General features: G+C 62.3%; 1 long non-coding RNA gene across 1 annotated transcript; it reads right to left on the reverse strand.

Moving 5' to 3' along the window:
• Positions 1-275: 275 nt before the first annotated feature.
• On the reverse strand, positions 276-7,258 carry LOC110125002 (uncharacterized). Its single transcript, XR_002309939.2, has 3 exons — positions 7,035-7,258; positions 5,043-5,155; positions 276-1,899 (listed from the first exon to the last, which is right to left on the reverse strand). It is a non-coding gene; the product is annotated as an uncharacterized lncRNA (long non-coding RNA).
• Between the last annotated feature and the right edge of the window lie 7,211 nt (positions 7,259-14,469).

Here is a 14,469-nt window from a genome sequence, read left to right on the forward strand (position 1 = left end):
TCTCCGCCTGAGGGGGGTGTCTGCTTGGAGGCACGTGGTCCCCTGCCTGGGCTCAGGGCCTGCCTTTCACCTCAGTCTGGGATGGACACCCAAGGAAGGGGTGCTTGGACAGGGGAGTGGAGGGGAGGGGAGGCCTCTGGGCCCCTGGCAATTCTGGCTGTTGGGAGGGGCTGTGATGTTGAGGAAAGGGGGCTGCACCCTCAGACTGATGCCCCTCCCCCTGCTCCAGCCCCCACCCCCATGCTTTCCTGTCTCCCCCACACCTGGCTCACTGATGCTGACGTCAGGCTAGGTCCTGTGCTGGGTGTGGGGCAGAGGGCAGGGCTGGCAGGCTTGGGCGGGGCCCTGATCTGGCCTGGAAGTCCTTGCAGACTGTCCTGAGGCAGCCCTGGTGAGCACGGGAGGGTAGGGGTGGCCCGTGGGCTGGGTGACAGACTCAGAGCTGGCGAAGCAGGCCAGTGTGTCCTGGAGGCTGTCTGGGATGGTCAGGAGGCTCCTTCTTGCCTTGGACTGAAGCGTGTCTGGGCTCCTGTGGGCCACAGTGGCTGCCCTGGCCAGGCCAGTGTGGTGGGCAGAGGCACCCAGGAAGTGGGGGCCTGGGGGCTGCTCTGGAGTCCTGGTCGCTCAGGCTGTGGGGCCAGTGACACACCTGGTGCCCCCTCGGTGCCACCCACACTGGACTTGTGTCCATGGTGTCCACGATGGGCGCAGGCCCTGCTCCAGTCTGGGCAGTGCGTGTGGCTGGTGTGGCTCACGTTCTGTGGCTCTCATCTCGGCCTAGGGCTCTTGGCCCAAAGCAGACCACACGCACCAACTCCTACTGGGCCTGGGCGGGTGGACAGGGTGGGGCCAGGCCCCACCCCCACAGCATGGTCTCCTACCCAGGTTCTTCTGCATTTAGAGTTACTTAATCCCATGCAACAGGCAGGACAGTGCAAATGAGCCGCCCTGAGTTTATGGATCTGGGGGTGCTGTGGGAGGGGCTCGAGGCGTGGGTCTGGCCCCCCACCACCCTAGGGCTTGCAGTGCTTGGGCAGTGGAGTGGGTGTCCTTGCTGACCTGGGGCTGGAGGGTCTGTGGCGGCTGTAGCCTCTGGGCCATGAGGCTGGGGGTGGGGACTGGAGTGAGTCTACATGGCAGGAGTGTGAACTATGAGTCTATATGGCAGGAGGGCTTCGAAGTGTGTTCAGACTGCCTGCTTTACCTGGGAGTTGGTTCCCCCTGTGCTGGCCTTGCTGTGTTTCTTTTCTGCTGAGGGAGGAAGCAGGACTTGCTGGAGGAGATGGTCTGGAGGCACAGAACACAGCCTTCCCTGAACCTCTGTGTGCAGGCTCTAGCTGCTGTAGGTCACCACCTGTGCCTCTCGCTGTCCTGCTCCCTCCTGTCGAGCCCTGCCCTGGGAGCCTAGACTTGTGGCTCCCTTCTAACCTTCGCATCTTCTTCCAAAGCATGAATTTCCTTGGCTGCCTCACTCTGGTGGATGTGGTGCCTCGGCCGTCACCGAGCACCTAGTGAGCATGTGATCACTGGTAGTTATGCAGGCATTTCAGTCTGCACCTCTGGTTGTTTCCTTGGAGGCACCGTGGTCTTGGCATTTGATGTGCGCCAAGCTCTTTGAAGTTCCCGCCTTCAGCTTCCTGGGCAGCCTTGGCGTCTGCTGCCCTTGTTCTGGTCTCCCCAGCCACTTTTCCTTGCTTGGTGCGGGGCCATGGGCTTTTTTGGAGGAGGCAGAACTCATGGACTCACCTTCAGGACGATCTGCATCTGGGCAAAGTGACTGTGGCTCCTTGGACAATAGCAGCTTTGGGCTCCTTCATTCTCTGGACACCCTGGGGGCCTCTGGGCAGGGGCGCACTCCCCTCATGAAGTGTCCTTATCCTCAGGAATCCAGAATGCAGCCTGGTTTAGAGAAGCAAAACCAAACCCTGCCTGTGAGTAGATGATGTAGACATTATAAAGTCCAAGTACTGTGAGCTCATCCGCTTCCCTCAGGTGCTCACCCGTGGCCTATTAACTCTTCATTTACACACAGTTTCTAACAGGTGGCCCAGAGGGTGAGCAGGCCAACTGGACTCCCCAGTCTTGAAGCGTGTGGTGAAGGTGTTTCCTCTAGTAAATGCCCCACCCAAGCAAGTAGAGGAGCCCTCGACTGCACGGTTTCCTGGCCATGTGGACAGGGGGACAGAACCTTTCTGATCATGTCCTCTGATCCTGTAGGCCCCTCTTCCTGGTGCCACGTGCACTGATACTTCTTGTCATCATGAAATCTGGGCTGGTTGTGTGGATGAAGCCATGAGTTGTTTTGGTCCTGAGCATCCACCCAGGGTCTGGGTGTAGAGGGATACCCCAGCCTCCATACCTGGGGTGGAATGGGAGCCCCCATGCTCAGAGCTTCTGCACAGGGGAGATTTCTTCTGACAAGTGTGGGGCCTGCAGCTCCCAACTACCCATGCACCAGAAACCCAGCACACGTCAGAGCTGGGCCGGGCTCTGGGACAGAGACCTGGCTGTGATGGCGGGTGGGGAGGCAGATGCTCCCCAGACCATCCCACCGGGTCTACAGGGGGGTGGGCACCCCAGGGCAGTGCGGAAACGGGGGCTGGACCACTGAACTCTGATCAGGAGAAGGGAAGGGGCCACGGCTTTAGAAGCAGGGGATGGAGCGGCTGGTCCAGTGTATGGGGCCAGCGGATAGTTGGGGGCTGCAGCGGGTAGCCTGGGAGCTGCTTCCTGTGGGAGGAAACCTGGTCTTAGGGGTTTCCAGAGTGAGGCCAGGGGAGCAGGGGGCCTCATGCACTGGACACAGGACACCGATGAGTTGACCACTGCTGGTAGCTCACTCTCCAAGCACCGTACCAACCATCCTGGCCAGAGGAAGCCAGCCAGGCTAGTAGCAAGCTCAGCAGAAGTCGTTTGGGTTTTGCTGAGGCCGGAGTGTGTGTGAATGTGTTTGTGAGGTGAAGGGTGTTAGGGGTAGCAGGTGGGGAGCTCTCTGCAGGAACTGGTGAGGGAGCTGGTCCAATCTCTCCTGAGTCTGGCTAGATGAGGAGGGGTGGGGCCAGGAAGGACACCCTTCAGGTGGGAGTGGGGGTGAGGGGCGTGAAGTCGTGCTTGGCCCCTCCCAGCACCTACCCCAGAGCCCAGTGCCCAGGGCTTCTGTCCTCTCACTGAGCTGGGCAGCTATGTGGGCAGGGGACAGGTAGCTCTCAGTGTGTGCGGGCACAGGACTCCAGACCCGAGCCGGTGGGAGAGGGAGAATGTAGTCCAGACCTGGCCCCTGGATGACAGCTTCGGGGTCTGCTTTCTATCCAAACTGGCCACGAGGCAGGCACCTGGGCAGCAGCAGGGTGCCACTCTGCCCGGTTCAGACCCCCTGCTCTCTGAGCATGGTTGCCCGCCCCAGAGACTTGAGGTCCACTCTCTACTCCCACCAGGGGTCACCCCACTCAAGATGCCCAGGACCCCCTCCTGGCCAGGTGCACCATGGACCTCCCAAGGCCAGTCAGATGGCTCTGCCTGAATCTCAGACTCGTCAGCTTGAGAATTTGATGTCAGCTCAGTTTGAGAGGACAGGACCGCCCCCAAGGTCCAGGAGCCCAAGTCCTGCTCCTCAATGTCTCGGGTCCCCACACTTTTCTCCTTGCCCATGGCCCTGCCTGTCTGAGCCACCTGGGTGTCCACGTCTGCCTAACAAGGCCTGCAGCCAGACCTCTTGTTGCACAGCCTCCCATCTCCCGTCTCCTGCCCTCTCCCCACTAACCACCTGTCTTACTTATCTTCTGGACCTGACCTGAGAACACCCCCTCACTTTTGTCTCTAAGACCCTCTGTGATCTGGCCCCTGCATCCCTTTCCTATCTCGCACCTCCCAGCCCTTCTCCCTCTGTTCAGCCCCTCCACTCTGAGGATCTCTCCTGCTGTGCTCCCTCCAGGAAGCTGCCTAGTGTCAGCTGTGACAGTTTTCATCAACCAGTGTGCAAGGCAAGTTGGTTGGCTCATGCTGGTCAGTGGGCAGAGGCCTCTAGGGCAGGGGTCTTGGGATGGGGGTCCACTGAATTCCCAGTCATCCCACTGGGCACCCTGGGGACTCACAAAGTGTGTCTGTCAGTGGTTACAGGACTGAAGGAACAAACAAATGGAATGAATGAATGGGCTGGCCACTGCATGGGAGCCATATTTGGTTCATAAGAGTGGTAGGTGGAATAGGCCAGGACTTGGGTGTGGGGTAAGAAGAGGGGCAGGCCCCAGTGTCTCCTGGTCCAGAGACCCCCCTGGGGTGGCCCTGGGGAGGGTCTCTCTGCTAGGACCACCCTCCTGTGCTCTGGACACCCTCTCTCTCTGTCCCTCCCCACTCTCCAAGGCACACTCCCCTCCCCTCCCCATCTCCCTCCTTGTCACCCAGGTCCTTCCCTGCTGCTCCCAGGCCAGTGACCCCCAGCTAGGTGAGAAGGCAGTGGTGGGCACCGAGAGTGGGTTGGGGTGCCTTCAGGGAAGACGGGGAGGGTGCTGTGCTTCTCCACCCTGTCCTGTTCCCCATCCGGGGCAGGAGAGGGCACCTCCAGCCACCCCTGGCTTGGGCAGGTCAAGGACTCTGTCCTCCCCTCCCCACCCCAGCCCAGCCCCATCCATACCTCCTCCCTGGCCTGCTGACCTTCACATCCATGCTGCTGTGAGCTGCAGCCACTGACTGTTTTCTCCCCAGCTGACCTTGGCTCCTGCTCTGGAAGCAGCCCTCTGCCCCACCCCTGCCTATCCACCAGCCTCCCACCCTTCCTGTCCACAGGCAGTTCCCCTGCAGGTCCCAGGACTTGAGAGCCCCTGGTGGGGGGGTTGCTCATGTGCTCTACCTCCTTCATCTAGATGCGGACTGTGCTGCCCGACCCATGGGTTCAGGCTGGCCTGCCCTGTGGATGGCCACATTATACATGGCTTGGACCAGGCTCCCTGAGTCCTGACCCAGCTCAGGCACCCTCCCTGTCCTGCCAGACCCAGATGTAAGTGCCCACCCTTGCCAATGAAAAAAGCACTTTGGGAGCCAAATACCTGGTCTCTGGCGGGGGAGGCCTGGGGCAGGTGCCTTCCTCTTGCTGCACCTCAGCTCCCTCTCCAAGGAAAGGCAGGGTCAGGAATAGATGGTTCCTAAGGGCTGGCAGAGCCTGTAGAGACCTCCAGCCCATCAGAGATCCCCCCAGTCAGCGCCATCTTGGGGCAGCAAAGTTCCCGGGAGGTCTGGGGGCAGCTCACCCACTCCCCTTCCAGTGCCCATGGAGATGGCTGGTTGCCCTGGCCCAGCCAGGGCTGCCCCCTGCACTGTGTGTAGAGGCGGGAGATGGGTGAGCTGGCTCTGATCCTGCATGTTATCTTGAGTTCTGATGGAGAACGAGATGTCTTAAGACCAGATGCTGGTGAAAACTGAAACACTTTCTAAATTTAGTGGGTGAGAATTGCACATTCACCCAATTACGCTTATTGATCTGGTGAGCGTGCCCTTGCTCTGCCCATGGCGTGCGCTGTGCCTCTTGCCGCCTCGACGTGTGTGTCTCCGGGCCTCTGCCCTCAGGGGTGACCTTGGGCTCTCGCCTGGACCACCTGCTGCTTCCAGAGCCAGGCAATGCTGCCCATGGTGATGGTTTCCAGGTGCCTGGGGCAGCGGGTCAGTCTGGAGAGCAGATGTGCCTGAGGCCACCTGCAGCCAGAGAGGCTGGTGTGTTTGGGGGAGCAGTGGGCACAGGGTGCCCTGCCTGCAGGGCCCTCATCATCTTGCTGAAGACAGACTGGAAACAAGAGCAAAGCCCCTGTGACATCTCAAGGGAAGTTCTGTGTGGCAGTCCCAGAGGAAGTGAGCCCGGAGGATGAGGGAACCAGGGAAGGCTTCCTGGAGGTGGGGGTCTCACTCCAGGCCTTGGGAGCCAAGTGACAGGGGTGGAGGCCAGTGGGTGGGGCCCCCTGGGCATCAGGCTGAGCGGTCTGTGTTGAGTGACAGGAGAGCAGAGTCCCTGAGGGTTTGGAGCCAGAGCAGCCCGCTCAGGCCCGTGTAGGAGAAGCAGGGGTAGGGTGCCTTGGAGGGAGGCCCTGAGGCCAGAGGTGGTGATGGGGAGGCCTGCATAGCAGCCAGCCAGGGACACCTGGGTAAGGAAGAGTACTTGTCTGGTTGCAGCTCCTAGTGCAGGTGTGTGGGCGGGGCTGGGAGCAGGAGTTCAGCCCTTGTCCGGTGCACCGGGAAAGCAGAAATCTTGGGAGATAGGCTGGCCCTGACCAGTGTCAGCATGCTGTCTCTCGGGGGTCAGTGAGGCCCTGCCTGGGAGGGATCTTGAGGTCCATCCCACTGTCTGTGGCACCTACCATGCAGCCTGGGGAAAGTTGGGCCCCTCCAGGCTGCAACAGTCTGTAAAGAACCTTAGAGATCAACAGGTCTTATATTCAGGGAAACTGAGGCCCAGAGAGGGGAGGGGTTGAGCTGAGGTTACATCTGCACCGGTCTGTGGGGAGCCTGGACCTGAGCTTGCATCTTATCTCCTGTCATTACTAGACCAGGACTGGCAGGTGGGATCTCGGCCTCTCTGGACATGGGTGCCTGGCTGGACCTGTTCTCTGACCGGCCTGTTCCTGCCTCCTCCACTGCAGTAGAAAGGGGCAGTGGGGCGCTCTCAAGGAAGCCTGATCTGGCTGGAAGGTCCCACGAAGGATAGGTTATGGTCCAGAGCCTGTGTGTCACTGCTTAGGGGGCCCCCGAGGACCTGAAACTTTGACAAGGAGTGTGCTGGGGCAGCTGCTAGGGAGTGTTGTCCTTTGTGGTGGGCGGGCGGTGGGCAGTTCCACTGCTGCCCCTGGTGTCCAGGCTCTCTCCCGACTGCGGGGGGGGTGGGGGAGGTGGGGGTGGGGGCGGGGAAGTGTTGCAGTTTCCAAGACAGCGGCAGCTATGAGCCCCTCCTCCGACTCAGGGCCCTCGGCCCCCTGATGTGAGCTGAGGGTGGGGGGGTGCCTGGTGTCCTGCCCAGGAACCGCTCTGAGGCTGGGCCGCCACTCCTCCCCTACCAGCTCCAGGCACTCCTGCAGGTTTCTGCACATGCCACCTTACGCCTTGGGTGAGGGGTGGCCCAGGTCCCTGCTTCAAGCACCAGGGTGGCGGTGGATGGGAGTGTGGTGGGAGGGCAACGCCTGGCACATATCCGTTTCACGGAGCCAACTACCGGCTCCACAAGTGCGCTGCCTCGGCTTGGGGAAGCGGTTCTCGGCCCCGCCCCCTTCCCGGTCCCGCGGCCCGGGCGTACCCGAGGCCCGGAGAGGGGGGGTGGGGGCGGGACGGGGAGGCTGCCGGCGCATCCTTGCCCCGAATGTATTATACTTTGGCCGGGCCGGCGTGGGGCCCGTCGGTTGGCCCCACTATGCGCCCGGCGCCCCGCGCTCTGCGCTCCGGCTCCACGGCCCGCGCCCGCAGCTCTGCGCCGGTTGCGAGCCCGCGCCCCCGGCCCCCTCCCCGCGCGGGGCGGGCAGGGGGTGTGGTGCGGGAGGCACGAGTGACAGCGCTCTCCGCGCGCGGCGCCTCCACGGGGCGCAGTGTCAGCGCGCCGAGCCCGCCGCGCTCACAGCCCGCCGCGGGCTTCCGAGTCGGTGGGGCGATGCCGCCCGAGCTTGAGCCTCAGCCCCAGCCCGAGCCCCGGGCCGGCCGCTGACAGCGCCCCAGCCCGAGCCTCGGGCCGGCCGCTCACAGCGCCCCAGCCCGGACTGCCTCGGCCCCCCGCCGCCGCCGCCGCTTCGGAGACAATGGACGCGGGAGCCGCCCCGCGGAAGCACAGTAGGTGCCGCGCCGCTCCTGTTGCTGCGCCCGGGGCTCCGTGGACGCGCGGGGGCGCCGCTGCCCTGGGCGGCGGGTCCGGGCCCCAGAGGGGAGGGGGCTCGAGCGGCTCCCCTCTTGGCCGGCCTCCGCCGCCGCCGCCTGGTGGGTCGAGCTGCTTCTGAGGTCCAGACCTCGGGAGGGGGCCCTGATCTTATAGGGGTCTGGCCGGGGTGTGGGAGTAGGATGGAATGGGAAAGGTCCTGGGCTTTTTTGGAGGCTGCAGGTGTGGGCTGAGGGATCTGGAGGCCGCCCCCTGCAAACTTTCCTGCCCTGGTTGGGGATGGATGTCTGACCTGAGACTGCGCCCCCCAGAGCCCTGGTCCAGAGGCCATGCTCTCTAGCTGGGTATGGACAGCGCAACAGGGGCCCTGCCTTTTGGGTGCTGGGTGGACATTGCGCAGAGAGGGTGCTGGCATGTCTCCTGGGGCTGCAGGTGCCGCTTCTGGCCTTGGGCCAGCCTCTTCCAGTGCTGACAGGCAGGGGTGCATGTGGTGGGCACTGCTGTGGCTGGCAGGACACAGCCAGGCTCAGGGAAAGCTCTGCCCATGTGGTCTGCTGGTGGGGGTGGGAGAAGCAGGCCTTCCTGGGGCCTGGGGCCTGCGAATGGAGCTAGGGGGCCAGTGTCATTTTGGGGATGTGGACACCTCTGTGGCTGGCTGAGGGAGGAAGCCCAGGAAGCAGAAGGCCTCCCTACCCCTCTCTTCCACCTGTCTTGCTCAGGGACCCTTGAGCAGCACAGAGTGACCACAGACCCCCTGCCCAGGCTGGCCTTTCCCTATGGCCTTCACCCCTGAAAATGTGCGGGCTCTGTGTTCTCTCTGTTCGTTTGTGCCTGACCCCTGAGAGGTGACACTGGGGCACCTGGGGCCCGAACGCTGCACTCATGGCAGCATTTGTGATCAGCCAGGGTCCTCTGAGCCCACAGCCCAGTCAGAGAGCTGCAGCCCCAGAGGGGGTTCACAGAGGTCAGAGGTCATCATTTCCTTTCCTGGGTGGTGAGAACAGGAGCCAGCTGGCCTGTCTCCCCTAGGATTCTGGGATAAGCAGCCCCCCGCCCCCAACTCCCATCTGCATTTAACCCATAGCCACATCCTCTATGTGGCCCTGTGGGGGAAGATCAGAGGTTCCGGAAAGTGCGGGGAGGCAGGTGGAGCGTATGCCCTTGGATCGTGGCTGAAGGGTCCCCACAGCCCCCTTTCCCAAGGTCCAAGAGCTCGGAGGCCCTGGCCTGTGCCTGGCCAGAGGCTGTGACCCTGTGCCCATGGTGGGAGAGGGATCCCCCTTTCTTGGGCCAGGTAGTGTGTGCTGTGCCTGGGTGCCCTGGCCGGAGGTGGGGCGGTCTGCCGGCCTTGACCTCTTGTATGAGGCACATCCAGGGAGTGCAGTGAGCCGGAGGCTGGGCTGGGGTCCCCGGGGTTGGGCTTGTCATCCAGCCACCGGCAGAGCTGATGCGGCTGCTGTCAGGGGGCTGCTGGGGGCCCTGGGAGGACGACCAGCAGGCTGGCAGCAACCCCTCCTGGGGGTGGCCAGGCAGGGACTCCCTCAGCTGGCAGGTCTGTGGGATCCCTTAGGTGCCAGAGGGGCCAGTGGATAGGAGAGATGCCTGCAGACCCTCTAGGAGGTTCCTCGAGGCCCTCACTCCTTGCAGCTGAGAGCTCAGCTTACATAATCCCCCACCCTGCACACAGGTTGCCGTAAGCGGCAGCAGCCAGGTTTGACAATATGAGTTGTAATTGGATTTTAATTTTTAATATCTGCAGTAGATGAAGAGCTGTGGGCCAATTTGTATATATTCTGCTACCTTGCACTTATTTGGACTACTTCATTAGCTGGCAACTATCCTGCCCACCCTGCCGGCTGCTCCCTGGAAGGAAGGAAGTCTGGGCTCGGGACCCATGGGTGGGTCCCCTGCTGCTCCGCACCTGCTCCCCTCCTGTCACTGCTGGGTTGACTGTCCCCTACCCTGTCCTGCACCCATGTCCACTGTATTCCCCAGGCCCCACATGCTGGGAGCCACTGGGAAAGGACAGCCCTCAGGGGCTCAGGGCACATACCCACTGAGCCTGCAGCTTTCTTGCAGCCCAGGAGGACTTTTGACCCCAAGGGCCACTGGACAGACAGGGCCCTGGGCCTTCTAGGGCTCTGCCTGCCCCTCCCAACTGCCAGACCTGTCCTGGGAGCCAGGGTTGGGGTGGGAGTCAGGACTCCACTGCCCAGTCTCCCAGGTGCTGGGGGTGGGAATGCCCTGGGGTGTCCCCGAGCCTCCAGACAGACCCCGGCCCCGGGCATCAGCAGGACCTACATGCCATTGACTCCACCCCCTGCCGAAGCTCTAGGGGTCCCGGGAGGCAGGACAGCCTTCTCCCTGCACTGCCCGCCCTCCGGATTATTCTTAGGTCTGTTGTGTAACAGGCCCGCATCCACGGAACGGGGAGGGAGGGCTCCTGGGAGATGTCTCCAGCGCAGCCGCCAGCCAGCCAGTTTGTCCCTTCGCAGCCCAGCACAAAGGGACAAAGGAGCCCGCCTGGCTACCCAGCCTAGCCCGACCTGGGGAAAGGGCCTGGCCCGAGGGCATGTGCTCCCTGGGGCTCATCTGGCCTGGGTTCCAGCCCCTGCAGCTATGTGTGTGTGTGTGTGTGTGTGTGTGTGTGTGTGTATCCCTCTGGGGCAGAGTGGTCTAGGGGTCCACTCTGCTCCCAGTCTGCCCCCCAAGGCTCTTCTTCCTGCTTCTTCCCTGCTCTGTGCTCCCAGCAGCCTCTGGGGTTGATCACAGGGTCTCCACCCCGGCAGATCAGAGCAGACTCTTCACGCCTCTTTTCACAGCTCTTGCTCCGCATCAGACAGGTTGGGCCGGGGGCTCCAGGAGGCTCAGGCTGAATGGCAAACAAGCCCATCCAGGTGGCCCTGAAAATGTGTGGGGAAGGCCCCGAAAGTCTCCCCTCTCCTGCATCCTGTGGGGTCAGCAACCACTTCACTGCCTCCATCCTTGTGGTGCCTGCGGAGACGTGCATGGACCCTGGCTCTTGTGCAGGGTCTTGCTCCCAGACCCCGGGGAAGAGGGTGAATGGCTGGCATGTTGGAGGCACCCACCACGGGTCCGTCCCACTGGTTAATGGGACCAAGCAGCTGGATGGGTGTGGGGAGCACAGAGACATGTGAGCCAGACAGGAAAGCTGTGATGGAGGGAGGCAGGGACCACCTGTGTGGGTCGAGGGGTGGGCTATGACCCTGGGCTTCATTTTTGACTGAGACCTCAACCCCAGGAGGCAGGAGGGCAGGGAGGGTGGTGGTGGGGCAGGCTCTGAAATGTCCCTGCCCTCTCATGCAGGGAGGGAGAGCCTGGTGGACACTCTGACTTGAGTGAGGCACTGGTTCTCCTGCCTGGCTTCCCCTGGCCCCTGAGCTGCCTCCGTCCTCCGAGTCATTCTTTAAAGGGCTCCCTGCCAGGTGGGAGGCTCCTGGGCCTGAGGCCTCTGTGGTCCTCATCCTGGTGGCTCCCAGACAGTCAGACCCTGGCAGAGGCCTCAAGAAGATGTCTCGTTTCCTGAACCCACGAGCCCAGAAGGTAGCATGAGTGCCCTGGGGATTCTGGAACAAATGACCACAGACTGGGGGGCCTCAAATTACTGGTGCTATTCTCACACGTCCTGGAGGTGGGAAGTCTGAGGTCAAGGTGTTGGCAGGAGCTCACTCCCTCTGAAGCCTGCAGCTGCATCCTCCAGCCTCGGCCTCCGTCCTCACTCGGCCTGGTCCTCTGTGCGTCCTGTCCCCCCTCTTCTTATAAGGACACTTGTTGGATTTAGGCTCCCTTGGGTAATCCAGGATGGCCTTGTCTCAAGATCCTTAACTTGATTACATCTGCAAAGACTTTTTTCCAGATAAGATCTGGGGTGTAGACACATCTTTTGGGGGCCACCATTCAGCACCCCACATTGGTCGTGTTGTCTGTCTACTGCACCCACTGGTGGATACATGTGAGCCAGGGCCTGGATCTCACACCTCTGGGCCCCCCAGGCTAAGGACAGGGCTGGCATGGGATTCTCTGACATATGAGCAGGGCTGCCCAGCTGTGGAGCCCTGCCTGGCTGCCTCCTGGTTTCCAACACCCCCATCTCTCCTTGGCTGAGAGACGGGGATGCGAACTGACTTAAGAGGCTCCTGGGGGAAGGTGCGGAGGGGGCTCTGGAGGTCCTGGCCTCCTGGGGGGGTGTGGAGGCTGGGTGTGTCCTGGGCAGGGGCTTCATCCTCTTAGTGAATGGCTGCTCCCAGATCCCACTGGCCATTGGTCACAGCACCCCCTGCGGGGGGCAGGGTTCTCCCAAAAGCCCCCACATCAGAGTCTGACCCTTGCAGCCAGCGGTTTGGGCGCTCTAGTGCCTCAGTCAGCTGCTCTCAGGCCCTTCTGGCCCCGGTGTGGCCCCTTGCCGCCCCAAAACTGTGTGTAGCGGGCTTTAGGTGTTAGCTGAGAGCATGGAAAACACACACTCAAGAGAGGTATGGGTTACTAAATATGCGTTGTAAACAGGATGCCAGGTCAGGGGTGGGTGGAGACCAGGTCTGCAGGTAGCTCTGCTTCCTGGGAGCGCTGGCCCTCTGCTCTGGGCTGGCGCTCCCAGGACAGCTGGGATAAGGGGTGGGGGGGCCCCGCCCCAGGGTGGGAAGGCCTGGCTCAGCTCCAGTTCTGCAGCCCCTCTGTGCCCTTGGGCAGGGACTCAACCTCAGTGTCTTCACCTCTGAAATGGGGAAGTAACAGCCTGCAGTGCAGCAAAGGAGAGGCTGTTTGTGTGTGTAGCTCTCTGCCCCACCCCAGCGGGGGCCCCCTTGCCACTGCCCCCTACTTGGCTCTTGCCTGAAGAACCGTCCCCTGCGGCCTCTGATGCTTCCGAGCGCCTAGCGCTGCCTGCAGGTCTTGGAACTTGGGTGAGTACGGTCACTTCTCTCTACCCAGAGCTCAGCGGAGCCCAGCCTTCACCAGGGCCCCTAAGGGATTGCATAACAGCTTCCCTGCAGTGGCCGGCATCCTGAGGCTGGTCGGAGGGCTTGTCCCCTCCCCTGGTGGAGCTGAGGGCCTGGCTCTCCATCTGGAGTGAAGCCGGGGCCTCCTGCACCTCCTGCCTCCCTGGAGACCTTCCGTGTCCTCCGGGCTCCCATCCTTCCTGGGTGGAAGGAATGCCTATCAGCACAGGGTGTTGCTCTGGGCCAGTCACCAAATGGCCCACTTTTCTGGGAGCCCCCGATCGCCTTCCTGAGCAGTGAGGACGAGGGCCTCCCGGGAGGCCTGGTGTAGTCTTCAGAAAACGGAGAGGGGTGAATCCACAGCCTGGTCCTGAGCCCCACCATCTCCCAGCATTTCCGGACCTGCAGCTCCCTGGGCTGTGGGTTCCTGGGCCAGATGCTGGTTCCCCAAGCCTCATCGTCTTCACCTGTCACAAGGGGTGTGGGTGATGGCAGAGTGAGTAAGTTAACCTGTAGCCAAGGTGAGGAGCCTGCCAGAAGGTGGCAATTACTCCACTTGAGCTGAGGCTTCCTTGCTCTCCCTAGGGGACATGGGTTCCTGTCGCTCGGCCCCTCGAAGCAGGACCCAGGGTGCCAGGCAGCAGTTGGCGGATGGGGCCTGGTGGTCCAGGATGGAGGCCTCTGTTGGCTTCCATATTGCCAAGGGGCCATGGGCTCCCTACCCCCCACATCCCACCATCTCTGGATGGAGGTGGAGTGGTAGGCCTGCCCCAGCTCCTCTGGGGGTCTGGAGCCCAGAGCTGTGTGCGCTCAGATGGGCCGCCACCCCTCACAGTTATTTGAGGGGATGTCCATCGGTTGCAGCCTTCAGCAACAGGCCAGAAACTTTCACCAAGAATATGGCTTATGAAGATGGCTTTGGGGGCAGTGCTGGCCGTATACTCCTGCTCCCCGGAAGCCCCCTGCACCCTGCCTGGTAGCTTCTCTTCAGCCCCAGGAACTGGCTCCATGGGCCAAAGCTCACCCCTGGAGCCGTAACCCTCACCGTTCCTCAGGAGAAGGGCCATGGGAAGTCCTATCGGTTGGCATTGTGGGACCCTTAGCCAGTGCAGGGGCCGCCTGGAGAGGGTCCCCTGCACTCGGAGCAGAGAGTTCCCCTGTAACTGTGGATCAACCCCTCAGTGGATGGCCTCTGCCTCCTGCGTCCATGGGCTCTGGGCCCCCAGCCTGGCCCCCGCCCCCTACTGGGGCTGCCAGGAGGTGATGATTCAGGCTGAGCTGGGGGGAGGCGCTGGCACCCAGCACTCCCTGTGCCAGTGTCTGTTCACACAGAAAACACGTTCCGAGCCTGGGATCTTGTCACCCTCCAGAAATGCTAAGCCTGGGCAGTGGGGGTTGTGTTCCCCGCAGCCTGGAGGGCAGGCTGAGCAGGGCCCCTCTGGGAGGGGGCACCCCTGGGGACCCCATGGGGCTGTGGCAGTCACTGTCTTGCCCCCGGGCACCATGTCCACCTGGGTTTGCAAAAGGAGAGGTGAACCCAGGGGACAGCTGGGCCTGTGTACTGGATGGAGCCTTCAGGGAGCAAACTGGAGCTTCCCAGAGCGGTGTTGGACTGGGGTCCCTGGGACCCACCCTGCGTGCAGGAGAGCAGTCTGGTGGGAGGATTTAATGTCAGTT

Source organism: Odocoileus virginianus, chromosome 11 (genome assembly GCF_023699985.2).
Source record: "Odocoileus virginianus isolate 20LAN1187 ecotype Illinois chromosome 11, Ovbor_1.2, whole genome shotgun sequence".
NCBI classification, from domain to species: Eukaryota; Metazoa; Chordata; class Mammalia; order Artiodactyla; family Cervidae; genus Odocoileus; species Odocoileus virginianus.